Source organism: Muntiacus reevesi, chromosome 15, assembly GCF_963930625.1.
Source record: "Muntiacus reevesi chromosome 15, mMunRee1.1, whole genome shotgun sequence".
Taxonomy (NCBI): Eukaryota; Metazoa; Chordata; class Mammalia; order Artiodactyla; family Cervidae; genus Muntiacus; species Muntiacus reevesi.
The window spans coordinates 13,415,486-13,434,303 of NC_089263.1; positions in this window are offsets into that span (position 1 = coordinate 13,415,486).

Genomic DNA, 18,818 nt, shown 5'->3' on the forward strand with positions numbered 1-18,818 from the left:
TCTGAACCTCCTTCCCACCTCCATCCCACCCTCTGGGTCATCACTGAGCCCCGAGCTGAGCTCCCTGTGACACACAGCAGCTTCCCGCTAGCTGTCTATTTGACACATGGCGGTGTGCATATCGGAGAAGGCAATGGCACCCCACTCCAGTACTCTTTCCTGGAGAATCCCAGGGACAGGGGAGCCTGGTGGGCTGCCGTCTATGGGGTTGCACAGAGTCGGACACGACTGAAGTGGCTTAGGAGCAGCAGTGTATATATGTCAGTGATACTCTCTCAATTTGTCCCACCCTCTCCTTCCCCCAGGCCCCATCCACAACTCTGCTCTTTAAGTCTGCATCTGTATTCCTGCCCTGCAGATAGTTTCAAGAGAACCTCTTTTCTAGGATCCCTATATATCTGTGCTCATATTTGTTTTTCTCTTTCTGACTTACTTCACTCTGTATAACAATCTGTGTGTGTGTGCTAGTTGCTAGTCTTTTTGTGACCCTCAAGGACTGTAGCCCGCCAGTCCATGAGATTCTTTAGCCAAGAATACTGGAGTGGATTGCCATTCCCTCCTCCAGGAGATCTTCCCGGCCCAAGGATCGAACCTGGGTCTTCTGCGTTACAGGCAGATTTTTTTATCATCTGAGCCATCAGGGAAGCCCATGACAGTCTATTCTATTTTGTTAATGAGAAAATTGAGACACAGAGAGGTGAAGTAAATAGCCCAAGAACACAGTTGTTTAATGGTGGACCCAGAATTTGAATCCAGTTAGTATTGAGAATCGGGGCTCTTAACTATTATGCTTGGCTGGTTGCAGCCAGTGTACGTTGGATTTCTGAAAAAGTTTGTACTTTCCCAAGGTGGCTGGCTGCTGCTGCTGCTTCTTCAGGCCAGGAATGCCGACGGGAAGTGGAAGGTGGAGTCATCATCTTATGCCTTAAAGGTGGGAAGTGTGAGGAATAAAAGCCACACAATAAGGATGATGAAGCCTGGGACAGTGATTACATCATGGACTGCTGTACCACTTTGGACATCTTCCTCTGGGCTCCTTCTTACTAGGGAAAGATACCTGTTTGGTTAAACCACTGTGGTTGGGTTTCTGTAGTTGAAGGATGAGCCCTAACTGGTGCTCATCCCCAGCCTTTGGCAAGCAGGGCTGTTTCTGGGCTCACTTATAACAGAAGCTCTTCCAGGACACAGCTTGCTTCAGGCTCACACCCATTTGGCTGGGAAGTGGCCACTTCAGCCACCCAGCTGCAGCACTGCCTAACCACACAGTGAGCAGAGAGGCTTCAAGCATCATCACAGCCTTTTCTGAACTCACTTCACCCTGGCCATCGGTGTCAGTGATGAAGAGAATCGCTTAGACCTCTCTGACACGGCCAGGAAGATTCTGGCTCCATTCTCTCCGCCTTCCTGACTGTGAGCTGTATGGTGTGGGGAGGGCCTGTTTTGAGTAAGATGGGGATGGATGTAGATGACCAGAGAGGCCTCGGGAACATTGACCTTATAGAACCTTGTCTAGGAAAATATATAAAATAGCTTCAAACTTTGTCTCCCAATTGCCTAGGGTGATGCTTAGCATATAGAGCTGCTCAGTGTATTTTATTCATTCATTTGTTTAAATTTCAGGGTGGAGGAGGGGGAAAGGCATTCATACATGGGCATGCTAACCAAAACAAATAACGCACAAGAGGAAAGTATAAAATATCTCCCACTTCTGATTCTTCTTCTCTTAGTTTCAAAATTTTTATCTCTTCAGAAATAATCCATGTTGTTGTTCAGTTGCTCAGTCACGTCTGACTCTTTGAGACCCTATGAACTGCAGCATGCCACGCTTCCCTGTCCTTCACTATCACTGAGTTTGCTCAAACTCATGTCCATTGAGTCAGTGATGCCATCCGGCCATCTCATCCTTTGTCGCCTCCTTCTCCTCCTACACTCAGTCTTTCCCAGAATCAGGGTCTTTTACAAAGAGTCGACTCTTCACATCATGTGGCCAAAGTATTGGAGCTTCAGCATCAGTTCTTCCAATGAATATTTAGAGTTGATTTCCTTTAGGATTGACTGACCCATGAATATATGTTTAATCAGATAGACTAGAAGAGGCCTTGCTAGCCAACAACCCAAAAATAGTGGCTCAGAAATTAAAAACAAACAATGCTACATATCCATGTTGGTTTGGTACAGAGCTCTGATCCCCAAAGATGCCAGTCATTATGCCAGAGGGAAAGGGAGAAATAGAGGGTCTTGCATTGGCAATTAGATTCTCTAGTCTGCAAGTGGCATGCACCACTTTCACTCAAAACTCATCAGCCAGAATGAGTCATGGGGACCCTCTCGAGCTACAGTGGAGTCAGGATGTCCAACCAAGTGCTCAGGAGGGGGAAGTTGAAGGTTTTCAAGAGGGTGTGTCCGCCAGTTGACATGAAAGCTAGACCTGGGCAGTTGTAGGCTTCTCACCCGCTTGCTTGATTTTAGAACATGCATTCCACTTGCCTTCCCTGTAGAAGAAACTACCCTAGGACACAGTCTTGAGACAGTGAGGTGCAGTTGAGACCATCTGGGTGGTATGTGTGATTGAACCTAGTTAAAGCTTCTATATGAATTTTAAGGCTCTGGGCTTCCCTGGTGGTTCAGTGGTAAAGAAGCCGCCTGCCAATGTAGGAGACACGGGTTCGATTCCTGGTCCTGGAAGATCCCATATACTGTAGAGCAGCTAAGCCTGCGCCCCACAACGACTGAGCCAATGCTCCAGAGCTGGGGAAACACAACTGCTGAATGCACTACCGTGCTACAGCTATGGAAGTCTATACATTCTAGAGCCTTTGCCCCACAACAAGAGAAGCAACCGCAGTGAGAAGCCCACACGCCACACCTAGAGAAAATCCTGCACAGCAAGGAAGACTCAGCACAGCCAAAAATAAATAAATAAAATTAAAAAAATATTCTGCTGGGTGGTGTGGAGATCTAACTCTATTGCAGCTTCGAAGACATGCTTGTAGGTACTCTCCCTTGCTTATTAAACTTTCCACCTATGAGTCTTGATCAGTCTGCCTTATTCTTCGATCTCTCCTTGATTCCCATATACTGGAGTCAACTGTATAAGGTGTAAACTAACAATTGGTGAGCCAAACAAGAGACCAAAGAGATGGGTCTGAGGGAAGAGGTATCTGTGGGGGAAATCCCTAGTTAGATGCTTCTAGACCACTGCATGAATACAGGATGCTCTGAAAACTGCTTTTGTGTGTGTGCGTGCGTGCGTGTGTGCGTGCACGCGTGTGTGCGTGTGTGTGTGCGCGTGCGTGTGTGTTTGAGAAACTGTTCAGTGCACTGTGAGAAATAAAGGAAACAAATGGCTACTGTCAGCTGGCCATCCTTTCTTGACTAGAGGCTGAAGCTCCAGTTAGAAAGTTGGGAGAGCAGCTGAAGTCAGAGAAGAATATACAGTTGTCCCCTACTCTGTTAGCTCCAGGACTAACAGACAAGGCGGGAGAACAAAAGAACAAGTTGGAGACATTAGCCTGCCATTTTGCAGAGTGAGGCAGGCACAAGGCGTCATGGATTAAGGTCTGAGTACTTTTCGAGGACTTGTGACAAAGGGCTTCCCTGGTGAAATCTGCCTGCCAATGCAGGAGACATGGGTTCAACCCCTGGGTCAGGAAGACCCCATGGAGAAAGGAATGACAACCCACTCCAGTATTTTTGTCTGGGAAATCCCATGGACAGTGGAGTGTGGTGGGCTAAAATCCATGGGGTCTCAAAAGAGTCAAACATGACTTAGCAATTAGACAACAATAACAACAACAGCAACACTTGTGACCAAGTGTGATTAAGAGGTTAAGAGGCAGAATCGCTGGAAAAGTGAGGAGAATAAAGGGGATGATGTGGTGGTGATTGACAGTGAAATGAACAGTGTTCATGCTGTCCTATCCCTTATGCAAAGGAACATTTTAAATAGCAGCCTGGACTTCTGATAATAGAGAAATATATGCACTAATATCCTAGGAGAAAACTTGCATTCTGTCTCTGATTCTTGAAGTTGTAAGTCTTATCAAGTCTGAAATATACACACCTTAAAAGATCATGAAAACAATGCCTACAGTTGCCTGAGATGGAAGAAGAAAAAAGGAGGCTGTTTAATAATACTTACTGCTCTAGAAGTTCCCTTGCCCCAAATCAGTCCAGAGCCTCCATAAGATTAGTGGTAAAGGACAAATACAAACCTTGCAAGTTTTCTCTACAAATATTATGAAAAGCTTTAGCCATGTGAGTAGGTAGTTCCGTTTGCCAGAAACACATTGAATTCAACTGTTTCGTAAACTAGTGACTTTTATATTATTTTACCTGAGTCACAGCTAAAGTTTTGAAATGAAAGTTATAGGGCTCTGTTTGTGTTTGTATGCTTATGTGCTTATATGGGTATATGTTATGCATATGTGATATTTTTCTACCTTTGGAGGGTTTTACCAAAATTACTTTGTAAGACTTCTATTTTATTGGTTTAAAGAAAAATAAGCTGTACTATCAATACTGTACTTATCTAAGGCTTATTACTTTCACATGCTAAAAGGAAAGAGGGTTTTTGGACTTTTGGTTTGTTCTTAATGAGATTGTGAAAGGCTTTTCTTTACTTTTTAAGTAATCTGCCTAGAAAACAAAGATTCTGTGTTTTATCAAAATAATCTCCTGCGTTTCTTGTTGACTTTATCAGGTTTTTGATTACTTAAAGAAAACAAGTCTCTTAATTAAAAGAAATAAGTTTTTTTCTATAATTATGTAACTTTCTATTTTTTTCTATTTTTTCTATTTTTTGCCTTTGAAATCTTTAATTATTGTTTTGGTTAAATGAATGAATGACTAAATATTATTTCACAGTGAACTACTTAATCAATTGTTTTAAATCTTTTTGACATTTTTGACAAATCTCCACAAAATCAAATTCTAAATGAAGTCTCATTGACCTTTAACTAACTTTGGGATTTTCTAGAGGGTTCCTGAAGCATCACAAAAAATGTGTTCTCTTGTTTCATTTGAGAGATATTAAATTAATTAGGCTTATTTGATGCATCAAATTACGTGGGAAGCATTGTCCAATAAGAAGTGATGCTAAACTTTCTTTGGTTATTTTATGGAAATATAAATTCACCCAGGATGACTTAAATAATAGCCAGCAAAACCTATCCTCACTAAACACTGAAATGTTTCTAAAGAGCTGTCCTCCAAAACAGAATGGCCTTGGACATTATTATTGCCTCGAGAAGAGGCTCTTATGTCATTATCCAATCAAAATGTTGTGTGCTGGGACCTGAGGGGTTTGCTAATGTTCATTTTTATTAAGTCACGTAAAAACAGTGAACCCCCTGAGTAATCGAACTCCCCAGCTTATGAAACTTAATAAGTGGTTCAGATCATGGGACTCTTGGTAAAAATAAATATTAATTATTTTGGAAAGTATTATTTTCATCTGTGTTTTCTCTTCAGTTCAGTTCATTTGATCAGTTGTGTCCAACTCTTTGCAACCCCATGGACTACAGCATGCCAGGCTTCTCTGTCCATCACCAACTCCCAGAATTTACTCAAACTCAAGTCCATTGAGTCGGTGATGCCATCCAACCATCTCATCCTCTGTCATCCCCTTCTCCTCCTGCCTTCAATCTTTCCCAGCATCAGGGTCTTTTCCAATGAGTCACTTCTTCACAAAAGGTAGGTAAAGCATTGGACTTTCAGCTTCAGCATCAGTCCTTCCAATGAATATTCAGTACTGATTTCCTTTAGGATGAACTGATTGGATCTCCTTGCAGTTCAAGGGACTCTCAAGAGTCTTCTCCAACACCACAGCTCAAAAGCATCAATTCTTCGGTGCTCAGCTTTCTTTATAGTCCAACTCTCACATCCATCCATGACTATTGGAAAAACCATAGCTTTGACTAGATGGACCTTTGTTGGCAAAGTAATGTCTCTTTAATTTTAATTAAAGCTTTTTAATATGCTGTCTAGGTTGGTCATTACTTTTCTTCCAAGGAGCAAGCATCTTTTAATTTCATGGCTGCAGTCACCATCTGCAGTGATTTTGGAGCCCCCCAAAATAAAGTCTGTCTGTCACTGTTTCCACTGTTCCCCATCTATTTGCCATGAAGTGATGGAACCAGATGCCATGATCTTAGTTTTCTGAATGTTGAGTTTTAAGCCAACTTTTTCATTCTCCTCTTTCCCTTTCATCAAGTGACTCTTTAGTTCTTCTTCGCTTTCTGCCAAAAGGGTGGTGTCACCTGCATAGCTGAGGTTATTGGTATTTTTCTTAGCAATCTTGATTCTGGCTTGTGCTTCATCCAGCCCAGCATTTCACATGATGTACTCTGCATTTAAGTTAAATAAGCAGGGTGACAATATACAGCTTTGACATACCCCTTTCCCAATTTGGAAACAGTCTGTTGTTCCATGTCCAGTTCTAACTGTTGCTTCCTGACCTGCATACAGATTTCTCAAGAGGCAGGTCAGGTGGTCTGATATTCCCATATCTTGAAGAATTTCCCACAGTTTGTTGTGATCTGCACAGTCAAAGGCTTTGGCGTAGTCAATAAAGCAGAAGTAGATGTTTTTCTGGAATTCCCTTGCTTTTCCTGCGATCCAGCAGATGTTGGCAATTTCATCTCTGGTTCCTCGGTCTTTTCTAAATCCAGCTTGAACATCTGGAAGTTCACAGCTCACGTACTGTTGAAGCCTGGCTTGGAGAATTGTGAGCGTTACTTTACTAGCGTGTGAGATGGAGTGCAATTGTGTTTGAACATCCTTTGGCATTGCCTTTCTTTGGGACTGGAATAAAAACTGATCTTTTCCAGTTCTGTGGTCACTGCTGAGTTTTCCAAATTTGCTGGCATATTGAGTGCAGCCCTTTCACAACATCATCTTTTAGGATTTGAAATAGCTCAATTAGAATTCCATCACCTCCACTAGCTTTATTCTTAGTGATATTTCCTAAGGCCCACTTGACTTTGCATTCCTGGATGTCTGGCTCTAGGTGAGTGATCACACCATCATGGTTATCTGGGTCATGAAGATCTTTTTTGTATAGTTCTTCTGTGTATTCTTGCCACCTCTTCTTAATATCTTCTGCTTCTGTTAGTCCACACCATTTTTGTCCTTTTTTGTGCCCATCTTTGCATGAAATATTCTCTTGATATCTCTAATTTTCTTGAAGAGATCTCTAGTCTTTCCCATTTTATTATTTTCCTCTATTTCTTTGCATTGATCACTTAGAAGGGTTTTCTTATCTCTCCTTGCTATTCTTTGGAACTCTGCATTCAAATGGGTATATCTTTCCTTTTCTCCTTTGCTTTTCACTTTTCTTCTTTTCACAGCTATTTGTAAGGCCTCCTCAGACATGTGTTTTCGCTTACACGTGCCTATACTGTTGCTGTGATATCTGCCTCCAAAGCAGCCAGGTAACCACACACACACACACAGAAATCCACCTCCTTGATAGTAAAAACCCTTGCTGACTGCTCAGGGCACATTGCAGAAGGGAGGGGCTTCTGAGATGGTAGGATCTATTGATGAGGTGTGGAGTGTTGGAAGAGGACCCAGGCAATTGGAGGCATCTCACTCTTTCTCCTGTCCTTGGAATGTGTGTTCTGCTTGCCTTCCCCAGCCCAGAAGCTGCCCAAGGACACAACCTTGAGACAGGAAGGTGAGACCATCTAGATGGAATATGTGACTGAGCCATGTTAAGTTCTATATACATTTAAAAATTCTGGCAAGTGGGCATCTTGCCAGACAGTCTGTCTTGTGACATCCAAGACGATCAACGTACAGAACTTCCTTTGCTTAGTACACCTGCCACCTTCCAATCTGGAGTGACCCGCCTCTTCCTTCTTTCTCTGCCTGCCCTCTGTGGTTGGGGCAGGTTTCACTTTACGCCTGGGCAGCTGCTGAGGTTGCAAACCAACCGAGAGCCAGGATTACCACCCACAGTTCTGCCTTAGTCTTTTAATTTATTTTTAAAATTTTTCTTGTATTTTGGAAATGTGTAAAGTGTTTAGGACAGGTTCTGTCTCCTAAAGAAGCACTCCCAGTGGTCAATTTTAACTGTATTGTGTGTCCTTGCTAAGTCACTTTAATTGTGTTCCACTCTTTGCAACCCCATGGACTGTAGCCCACCAGGCTCCTCTGTCCAGGGGATTCTCCAGGCAAGAATAATGGAGTGTTTTGCCATGCCCTCCTCCAGGGGATCTTCCCAATCCAGGGGATGAACCTGCATCTCTTATGTTTCCAGCATTGGCAGGTAGATTCTTTACTACTAGCACCACCTGGGAAGCCCCTTTACCTATGTTATTCATATATAATAATATGTATTATATCATTGGGGTGGCCAAAAAGTTTGTTTGGATTTTTGGTGCTATCTTATGGAAAAATTCAAATAAACTTTTTGGCCAAATCAAGAAGCAACAGTTAGAACTGGATATGGAACAATAGTCTGATTCTAAATCTGGAAAGGAGTATGTCAAGGCTGTATATCGTCACCCTGCTTATTTAACTTAAATGCAGAGTACATCATGAGAAATGCTGGGCTGGATGAAGCACAAGCCAGAATCAAGATCTCTAGGAGACATATCAATAACCTCAGATGTGCAGATGACACCACCCTTATGGCAGAAAGTGAAGAAAAACTAAAGAGCCTCTTGATGAAAGTGAAAGAGGAGAGTGAAAAAGTTGGCTTAAAACTCAACATTCAGAAAACTAAGATCATGGCACCTGGTTCCATCACTTCATGGTAAATAGATGGGGAACAGTGGAAACAGTGACAGACTGATTTTGGAGTGGGGGACTCCAAAATCACTGCAGATGGTGACTGCAGCCATGAAATTAAAAGACGCTTGCTCCTTGGAAGAAAAGTAATGACCAACCTAGATAGCATATTAAAAAGCAGAGACATTACTTTGCCAACAAAGGTCCATCTAGTCAAAGCTATGGTTTTTCCAATAGTCATGGATGGATGTGAGAGTTGGACTATAAAGAAAGCTGAGCACCGAAGAATTAATGCCTTTGAGCTGTGGTGTTGGAGAAGACTCTTGAGAGTTCCTTGAACTGCAAGGAGATCCAACCAGTCCATCCTAAAGGAAATCAGTCCTGGGTGTTCATTGGAAGGATTGATGCTGAAGCTGAAAGTCCAACACTTTGCCTACCTGATGCAAAGAAGTGACTCATTGGAAAAGACCCTGATGCTGGGAAAGATTGAAGGCAGGAGGAGAAGGGGATGACAGAGGATGAGGTGGTTGGATGGCATCACTGACATGATGGACATGAGTTTGAGTAAATTCTGGGAGTTGGGGATGGACAGGGAGGCCTGGGGTGCTACAGTTCTTGGGGTCCAAAGAGTCAGATATGACTGAGCTGAACTGAACTGAATATTTTACCAATGGAAGCTTCTCATTTAATAGCTATCTCTTAGACAAGAGAACAGAAGTTAAGTCCTGTATATTGTGTCGCTGGTGGTATGGGGGTGAAAAGGGAGGGGAGGCTGGAATCTGGAACTTGGCAGATATACAGCAGAGGCTGCACTGCAGAGAAAGTCTAGTCAGTTCAGGGACAAAAGATGTGGGCATCAAATTTTCTGGCAAAGTTTCGTGCATCGTGCTGAGCCTCCGGATCTGATGCCAGCCCTGCATTTGATGGCCTTCAGGGTCCACACAATGACAAGTGCTACTGGGCTGACTTGTGTTTCCTGCCTGGGAAAGGACAGAAGTTGGAGATCCGCCAAGGCCCCAGCTGCCTCTTGGATCACGTTCCTCTGACCATGCAGGACAACCACACAGAGCCCTTTAAAAGGCACTTGTGATGATTTAATTAAATCTGACAGATTTTTAAAAAACCACTAACCAGAGACCTCAACCTTCTCTCCCATCTATTTTTTTCCTGCTTCTAAAGGTCAACAGCGAACTTAACTTGTTCCTTCGCTCCAGAACTGTATTTGCAATGAGCATCCCAAGAGAGTATCCTTTTCTCTCTCTCTTTGAATGATGCTACTTCATCTGCTCTGCTGATGAGGGGATTGCCTGCAGGCAGCAACCTGTCGTTGCCTGGGTGCATGTGCGCTAAGTTGCTTCAGTGGTCTTTGACTCTTTGTGGCCCTACGGCCTGTAGCCCGCCAGGCTCCTCTGTCCATGGAATTCTCCAGGCAAGAATACTGGAGTGGGTTGCCCTGCCCTCCTCCAGGGGATCTTGCTGACCCAGGGATCAAACCCATGGCTCTTATGTCTCCTGCACTGGCAGGTGGGTTCTTTACCACTAGTGCCACCTTGGGAAGCCCCTTCATTGCCGGGTAGAGCTTAACCCATCTCCCAGAACCTCTGGAGCTAAAAAATATTTGCTGTCATGTACTCAACAGCAAGGACACTGTTGCTTCAGCTCTGAATGGTCCTTGTCATCAGAATATGAGTCACTCAGGGGTTACACAAAGGAGACTCCTAAGCCACCAGTGTTTGATGGCGGCAATGGCTTTGGGACAAACCCACCTCAGAGTTGATGGACCAGGCCTGGAGAAGAGGTCAGTGATAAAAATGACCTAAGAACCAGACTATTTCTACCCTAGATTCAGCCTTCCATTCCTACTGGTGAAGGGATCATTACTTTAAGCCTTATCTGAATCAGGAAATGAAGAATTACCTCCCCTGATATCCAAGTTAATTCTGAATGGTTAGCTTCACACAATGGTTAGACTCATTGGGAAAGACTCTGATCCTGGGAAAGATTGAGGGCTGGAGGAGAAGGGGGCAACAGACGATGAGATGGCTGGATGGCATCACTGACTCAATGGACATGAATTTGAGCAAGCTCTGGGAGATGGTGAAGGATAGGGAAGACTGGTGTGCTGCAGTCTATGGGGTCGCAAAGAGTCAGACACGACTGAGCGACTGAATAACAAGCCTCACACTGTGTAGGCCAGCGCTGAGGTTGACCCAGTTTTCTTAGGGAAGGACATCAACCAGTCAAGTGACTTGTAAGCCGCAGACTTGGGACTCAGACCAGGGTCTTCTGACTTCTTGTGCAGTGTGTTCTCCACTTTCCCCTATAGACCCAGTCCTAACTCTCCCAAGGCCTCCTCCAGAATGGTGCTTTTAAAAAATATTTATTTATTTGGCTGTACCGAGTCTTGGTTTTGGCATATGAACACTCAGTTGAGGCATGTGGGATCTAATTCCTTGACTAGGGGTCAAGCCTGGGCTCCCTGCATTGGGAGTGTGGAATCTTAGCCGCTGCACCACCAGGAAGTCCCTGGGGTGGGTGTTTATGCCCCATATCTCTCCTGGGGTGCATTGCAAGGACTGCTCTTCCATGTAAGAAATCCTGTCTTCCCCCTCAACTTACTGATCCCTCAAACTTCTCAGTCCAGAATGCATTCTCCCAAGACCTTGTTCTCTAAACCTAAATGGACCATCAGGATTTTGAAGCTCCTCAAATATTGATTAAAGCTTCCCATGTGGCACAGTGATAAAGACTCTGTGCCAATGTAGGAGATGTGGGTTCGATCCCTGGGTTGGGATGAACATCTGGAGAAGGAAATGACGAGCCACTCCAGTATTCTTGCCTGGAGAATTCCATGGACCAGATAAACCCGGCTGGCTATAGTCCAGGGTATCACAAAGAGTTGGACATGACTTAGTGACTAAATAACAACAAGAGATATGAAGTCCTGACCCTTCAGCACCTATGAATGAGGTCTTTATGGATGAAATCAAGTTAAGATGAGGTCATTATAGATCCAGGGACTCGTGTCCCTGTAAGAAAAGGAGATCTGGGCACAGAGACATGGACAGAAACAGGGGTGAAGGCCATGTGAAGGCAAAGGCAGAGATATAAATGATGCATCTATGAGGCAAAAGAATGTCAGTGATTGCTGGCAAATACCAGAAACTAGAAGAGGTGAGAAAGACCCTCTTTCACTTCTTCAGAGAGATCATGGCCCTCCTGGCATCTTGCTTTCAGACTTCTAGCTTCCAGAACTGAGTTTCTGTTGCTGTAAACGACATAGTATGTGTCATGCTGAGTCGCTTCAGCTGTGTCCCACTCATTGCAACCCCATGCAACGGAGGCCCACCAGCCTCCTCTGCCCATGGGATTCTCCATCTCCAGGCAAGAATACTAGGATGGGTTGCCTTGCTCTCCTCCAGGGGCTTTTCCTGACCCATGGATCAAACCCATGTCTCTTAGGTCTCCTGCATTTTCAGGTGAGTTCTTTACCACTAGTGCCCCCTGGGAAGCCCATAAGCCTCCCAATTTGTAGCAATTTGTTGCAGCAGCCTTCAGATTTATTATAGATGGTACTCTGAAGCAACACAATTCGCAGAGAAATGTAGGGACCTGAGAGTAGAGAGATGTTCAGGAAACAGCATCCTTGCACCATCATGGCCTGGGAGGGAGCTGTCAAGATCAGAGAGAGCCCAAGCATTTTCAGTGGAGTGTGAGAAGGAATATGAATTTCCTAAGTCCTTGAGAAAGGGGTTAGCCAAAAGCACTGGTCAAGAAGGGGTTTGCTTCAGCTGATGTTGGCTGGGACCCTGTGCTGGGGACCAGAGAGGAATACAGATACATCAACAGACTCCTACATGGGTACACTACCCCTAAGGACTTCAGTGATATCCCTGTTCATCACCTAAGTTCAGAAATAACTGATGGATAGACATAGAAGTCAGACAGTTATAAATCCAAATATCATCTTTGTAGTGAGACGGGCAAGGTGGGAAGATGTTGCTGATTTGAGCAGAAATGATGGGCCTCCTCATCCTGCAGACTAGTGTTCAGTAGATTAATTCATTCTCAGATGCCAGCAGCCACTGCTACCGTTCCTGAAGAGTGTGTGTTTCGTGTGTGTTAGTTGCTCAGTCATGTCTGACTCTTTGTGGTTCCATGGACTATAAGCCACCAGGCTCCTCTGTCCATGGAGTTTTCCAGGCAAGAGTACTGGAGTGGGTAGCCATGCTCTTCTGCAGGGGATCCACTTGACTCAAGAATCAAACCCGGGTCTCTTGCACTGCAGGCAGGTTCTTTACCATCTGAGCCAGCAGAGGGACTTTTTATTTATTTACTGGGAGGGTTAATAATCATAAACCATGACAATCTGGGTATGGTTGGCTTGGGGCTGCAGTCATCCTGTGGTCCCCTGAACCCTTGGTGCTCAGGGCTTTCCTCTCCCTGAGTGATACAGTGGAGACCCGGCTTATGCTTGTCTTCCTGGTTCTAGGTGGTCCCCAAGGAAGTTTTCAGGTTGTCAAAACTCTCTGCTCATTGACACCAGAAGCAGCCCACAGGCAGAGGAAGCCCCAAATGTATCAACCTAACTTTCTACCTAATGCCTAAGGTCAGTATAGAAATTAGGACTTACCCAAGGCCATGCAGTTGGCCAGGGGCCAGGCTGGGACTTGAATTCAGGTTTCTGCTTGTTCAAGAGATCCAAGCTGCCTTTATAGAACAAGGCTGTTCTGCCATTCTCCTTTTATGACTCCCCCTCTCTCCCTCAAGTGGCTCAGTGGTAAAGAATCTGCCTACCAATGCAGGGGACACAAGAAACGTGGGTTTGATCCCTGGGATGGGAAGACCCCCTGGAGGAGGAAATGGTAATCCACTCCAGTATTCTTGCCTTGGAAAATTCTACGGACAGAGGAGCCTCGTGGGCTATAGTCCATGGGGTTGCAATGAGTCAAATATGCCTGGGCATGCACCCACAACAACAACCACACCCTCTGCCCATGTCAATGCCAGGATAGGAAGAAGTAACCTGCTTGGAAATAGATTGATGTATCCAGAGCAATCTTTTCCAGAAGGAGGGGACCAGTGTGGTCTTACAGTAACACTCTGGCAGGAAATCACAGATCTTTGTGTCCATTTGTACTTCTCCCTGCCTCCACGGGGAACTATGCTTCTTCCATCCTTTAGTCTTTGTCTGTGGTCCTAAGCAGCTTGTCCTTGCCCTGCATGGACACTTAGACTGTTAGGATGTGTGTGCGCCACATGTACTGGGAGTCCCCAGGGGCTGGTGCCATTCTGCACATTCATCTACACCCACCCTGCCACCCTCCGCCTCTACATGTGATGTCACTGCTGACCCAGAAAGGGAAATGCTCTTTTTAGATTTCACAAGCCAGTTGGAGCAGATGGTACAGCAGTTAGGCAAGGCTTCATATCATTTGCAAAAGTGACAACTTTTTCTTCCCAGAAAGACACAAAAGAGGGCATAGAGTTCTTTTATCTTTCTTTTGTCTTTGAAATAAACCCTTTCATGTAGCATTTATCTGTCTTATACCAAGAGCCTGGGTACACATATGATTTGTTTATGCTTCTAATATATTTTAACTAGCATTTAGACATAGGTACTCAAGGGGGCCCTTTGCATGAATACATGCCACTTTCCTTCTCTACACTCAATTTCTCACCCCTGCTTTCGTGGAACAGAATATGAGGGCCATGGTAGATACTAGAAAGGAGAGATAAACAGTACCACCAGATTATGTATCATTTGGGGATTCCCAGTCTGGTGGCTGGTAGCTCATCTGGTAGAGAATCCGCCTGTAATGTCAGAGACCTTGGTTTGATTCCTGGGTTGGAAAGATCCCCTGGAGAAGGAATAAGCTACCTGCTTCCAATATTCTTGGGTTTGCCTTGGTGGTTTAGATGGTAAAGAACCCACCTGCAATGTGGAAATCCTGCGTTTGATCCCTGGATTGGGAAGATCCCTTGGAGGAGGGAACGGCAACCCACTTCAATATTCTTGCCTGGAGAATTCCATGAATGGAGGGTCCTGGTGGGCTACAATCCATCGGGTCACAAAGAGTCAGACACAACTGAGCAACTAACACTAAACCCTCATGGGAACATTTTCAATGATTTCTGGTTGATATCATTTACCCAAGGGAGTAAGGAATAACTTTTAAAATTTTTTTCTAGATTTTTTTTATGATTAGTATTTTTATTACTATGTAGATAAAATCATAGCATATGTTTAAAATGTCACAGACAGCTTTTATTACTTGGCTAGATGCATTTGTAAGTGATTTCCACATTTATGGGTCCCTTTTAAAACTTGATTGTGGGCTTATTAGGTAGTCACCAATTTTTGATGAGAATAAATAAAATTACTAAAGACGACTTTGGGACTTCCCTGGTGATCCAGTGGCCAAGACTCCATGCTCCTAAAGTAGGAGGCCTGGGTTCCATCACTGGTCAGGGAAACAGATCCCACAGACCACAACTAAGAGAGTTCGAATGCTGCAACTAAAGATCCCGCACAGTCAAATAAATTAATAAATTAATTAATTTAAAATAAAGACACCTTTGTGCATAAAAGTCGTCTTCTCTGGATTTGCCTTCTCATTTTGTACCTGTAGATGTTCAGTGTGTAGGAGTATTGCCTTTTGGGCTTTCCTGGTGGCTCAGACGGTAAACAGTCTGTCTGCCATGCGGGCGACCAGGGTTCGATCCCTGGGTCAGGAAGATCCCCTGGAGAAGGAAATCGCAACCCACCCCAGTGTTCTTGCCTGGAGAAGCCCCCTGGACAGAGGAGCCTGGTGGTCTACAGTGCATGGAGTCACAAGGTCAGACACAACTGAGTGACTAACACACCCACACCACCCATGGCCCTTTAGATTGCCAAATCTACCAGGTTCGTCAGGTCTGCTCTCAGGGTCTATCAGCTCTACTCTGAGAGTCCTCAGGCCACCTGAGGCACAGACACAAATGGAAAATGCAAGCCACGTCATTTTAATTTACCTGGTTGTTGGTTGCTAATGCCGTCTCTGTTTACCAGCAGAAGTTCCTGTATTGTTCTGGAATATGTTTGTTTCTTGACTTTCTGATAATTTTACGAGTGATGCCTTCATCAGAAAATGGGTTATTGATTTTTGCTTGGTTCCTGCAGCACCACTTTTGGACTGTCTCTCCACTTGTGTTTTCATCACTCTTTCCCATCTCCCTCTCTAGATCTGGTGGCACCTTCTGGTTGCCTCTCCTGGATGCCCTGCTTCACTCCCTTGATGCATTTGATCTCCAAGGTGCTATTTCTGGCAGGAGATTTTAAGGGGCACCAAGTTAGGTGGACATTTTTATTCTGACTTGTGTTAGGACATTCCTACAGGGATTATAGACATGCCAAGCCATTTGCTGACATACTATTCTCTTGACCCACAAGGGAAAACAGACTTCCCTGGCTGAGATAATTGCCCTGATGTATTTCCTGTGGGTAGCGTTCTCCAAAAGTGTACCTCGAAGGGTTAGGGCATGTCTGATATAGTCATTGTGCGGCTTACAATCCTCCAGGCTCCCTTTGGCTAAGGGATAAAATCTAAACCCTTCCTTTTGACATAAAAAGCTCTCTAGGTTGGAGCCCAGCTAGTCTCCTAAGCCCCACCTCATGCTTCTGCCTGGAGAATCCCATGGACAAAGGAGCCTGGGAGGCTACAGTCCATAGGGTCGCAAAGAGCTGGACATGACTGAAGTGACTTAGCGTGCATGCATGCATGCTTCTGCTCCGCTCTCGTGCTCTACACCCGGACAGTCCCAGCACGTGGACCACTCTCATCAGGCCTTCACTTTCTCATCCCTCTACTTCTGTGCTCCTGCTCTTCCCTCTGCCTGGGCTACTCTCCCCAACCCATGGAAAATTTACTTCCTCCTGAGAGGGCACATCTCATGTATACTTGGTTATTTAGGTCTTTTCCTTTACTAGATCTTAATATTCATGGGAGTAGAAGCCCTGCCTTCCATGATTTATAGGATTATCAGTAGCCCAAGGCTTGGCCCAGTATAAGTCATTAGCAAATGTCTGTTGAGTGAATACTAAAACTATAATAATTATAAGGAAGGAGGAATGCTCTGTAGAAAATAACCATATAGTTTATATAGTAAAATTGAGAATGATCTTTTAAGTGTGGTTATGGTAGTGGTTCAGTTACTAAGTAGTGTCCAGCTTTTTGTGACCCCATGGATTGTAGCCCGCCAGGCTCCTCTGTCCGTGGGGTTTCCCAGGCAAGAATACTGGAGTGGGTAGCCATTCCCTTCTCCAGGGAATCTTCCTGACCCAGGGACCGAACCCATTGTCTCCTAAGTCTCCAGCATTGGCAAGTGTGTTCTTTATCACTAGCACCACCTGGGAAGCCCCTGTAGAAAATAAACACATAATTTATAATGGGAATAATGAAATTGAGAGTAATCTCATAGGAAGTACATACAAGTTTTCTGGGAGTTATCTAGCATTTCTGAGCACATTTTGCTTGTACTGCTAGAATTCTTAAGGGAAGAGCCAGTGTTTGCTCTGATACTTACAGTGCCTTGAAATGGGATTAGGAAAGACAAGATGGCAGGAAACTAGTTGATTCTTTCAAATTCTTTCTCATCATCCTCGCCCAACATGACAGTTTATTTAACCAGCTCTAGGGAAAGGCTACCGCTGGGATTTAAGCTCTTTCTGCATCTGACCTTCCAGTATATGCATGGTCATCATACCTTGAGACTCAATTTGGCAGCCAAAGCTCTTCAGGCCTCTCAGAATAGCCACAGATATTTGCATTGTGCCTATGCGTACACAATTTTATCTTCAGAAAATCTCTGGGAGGGCAGAAGCTCATGCTTTGTTGTTATCATGTCCATTTTATGAATAAGAATGCATACCTGGTGATGTCAAGAAACTCTATGAAAGACATACAGCTAAGAGGGATAAAATCAAGGTCTGAACTTGAGTCTCTCTGACACCGGACCTATATACTACCTAAGTGATTAATAAATAGCCAAGAGAAACAGGCATTGCCATCCATTTATTCATATTTTAAAATGTACTTGATACGTTGACTGACAAATATGTGTAACCACATCTGAGTCAATTTCAGTACTATTTCTTCCTCTTATAGGGGACAAAGGATTTTCATGTCATATGTCATGAATTAGCTGCACAGATTCCACCAGGGCAATGTAAGCCACTAACGAGACCCCAAATTATTTTAAGATGCAGGAAGAAAGTTATTTCCTTATGAATTTTCTATCTTTTTGTTCTTGAACAAAAAAAATAGATTCTGTGTTTCCTCTTTGAAAAAGGGACATTGTAGTGGATTGAGTTGTTTTTGTTGTTTAGTCACTAAATCGTGTCTGACTCTTTGGAGACCCCATGATCTATAGCCGTCTGGGCTCCTCTTCATGGGAGTTCCCAGACAAGAAAACTGGAATGGGTTGTCATCTCCTCCAGGGGAATCTTCCCAACCCAAGGATTGAATTCACGTCTCCTGCATTGCAGGTATATTCTTTTCCACTGAGCCACCTGGTGCATATCCTCTAAAAAGTATGTTCAGGTATTTATTCCCAGTAACTATGAATGTAGCCTTATTGCCAATTTAAGGATCTTGAGATGAGATTACCCTGGATTTAGGGTGTGTCCTAAATCCAGCAGGGCTTCCCTGGTGGCTCAGACAGTAAATAATCCACCTGCAATGCAGGAGAAATTGGGTTCTATCCCTGGGTTGGGAAGATCCCCTTGAGAAGGGAATGGTAACCCACTCCAGTATTCTTGCCTGAAGAATTCCATGGACATAGGAGCCTGGTGGGCTACAGTCCATGGGGTCTCAAAGAGTCAGACATGACTGAGCACTTTCACTTTTCACTTTTTCCTAAATGCAGTGACTGGTGTCCTTATGAAAGAAAGGAGATGGGGATTCAAAAGGCAGAGTAATGCCTGTGAAAGACCATGTGAATTTGGAGGCAGAGATTGGAATTAGGCTGCCACAAACCAAGCAACATCTGGCTCTACCAGAAGCTGGAAGAGGTGAGAAATTATCCTCCCCAGAGCATCAGAG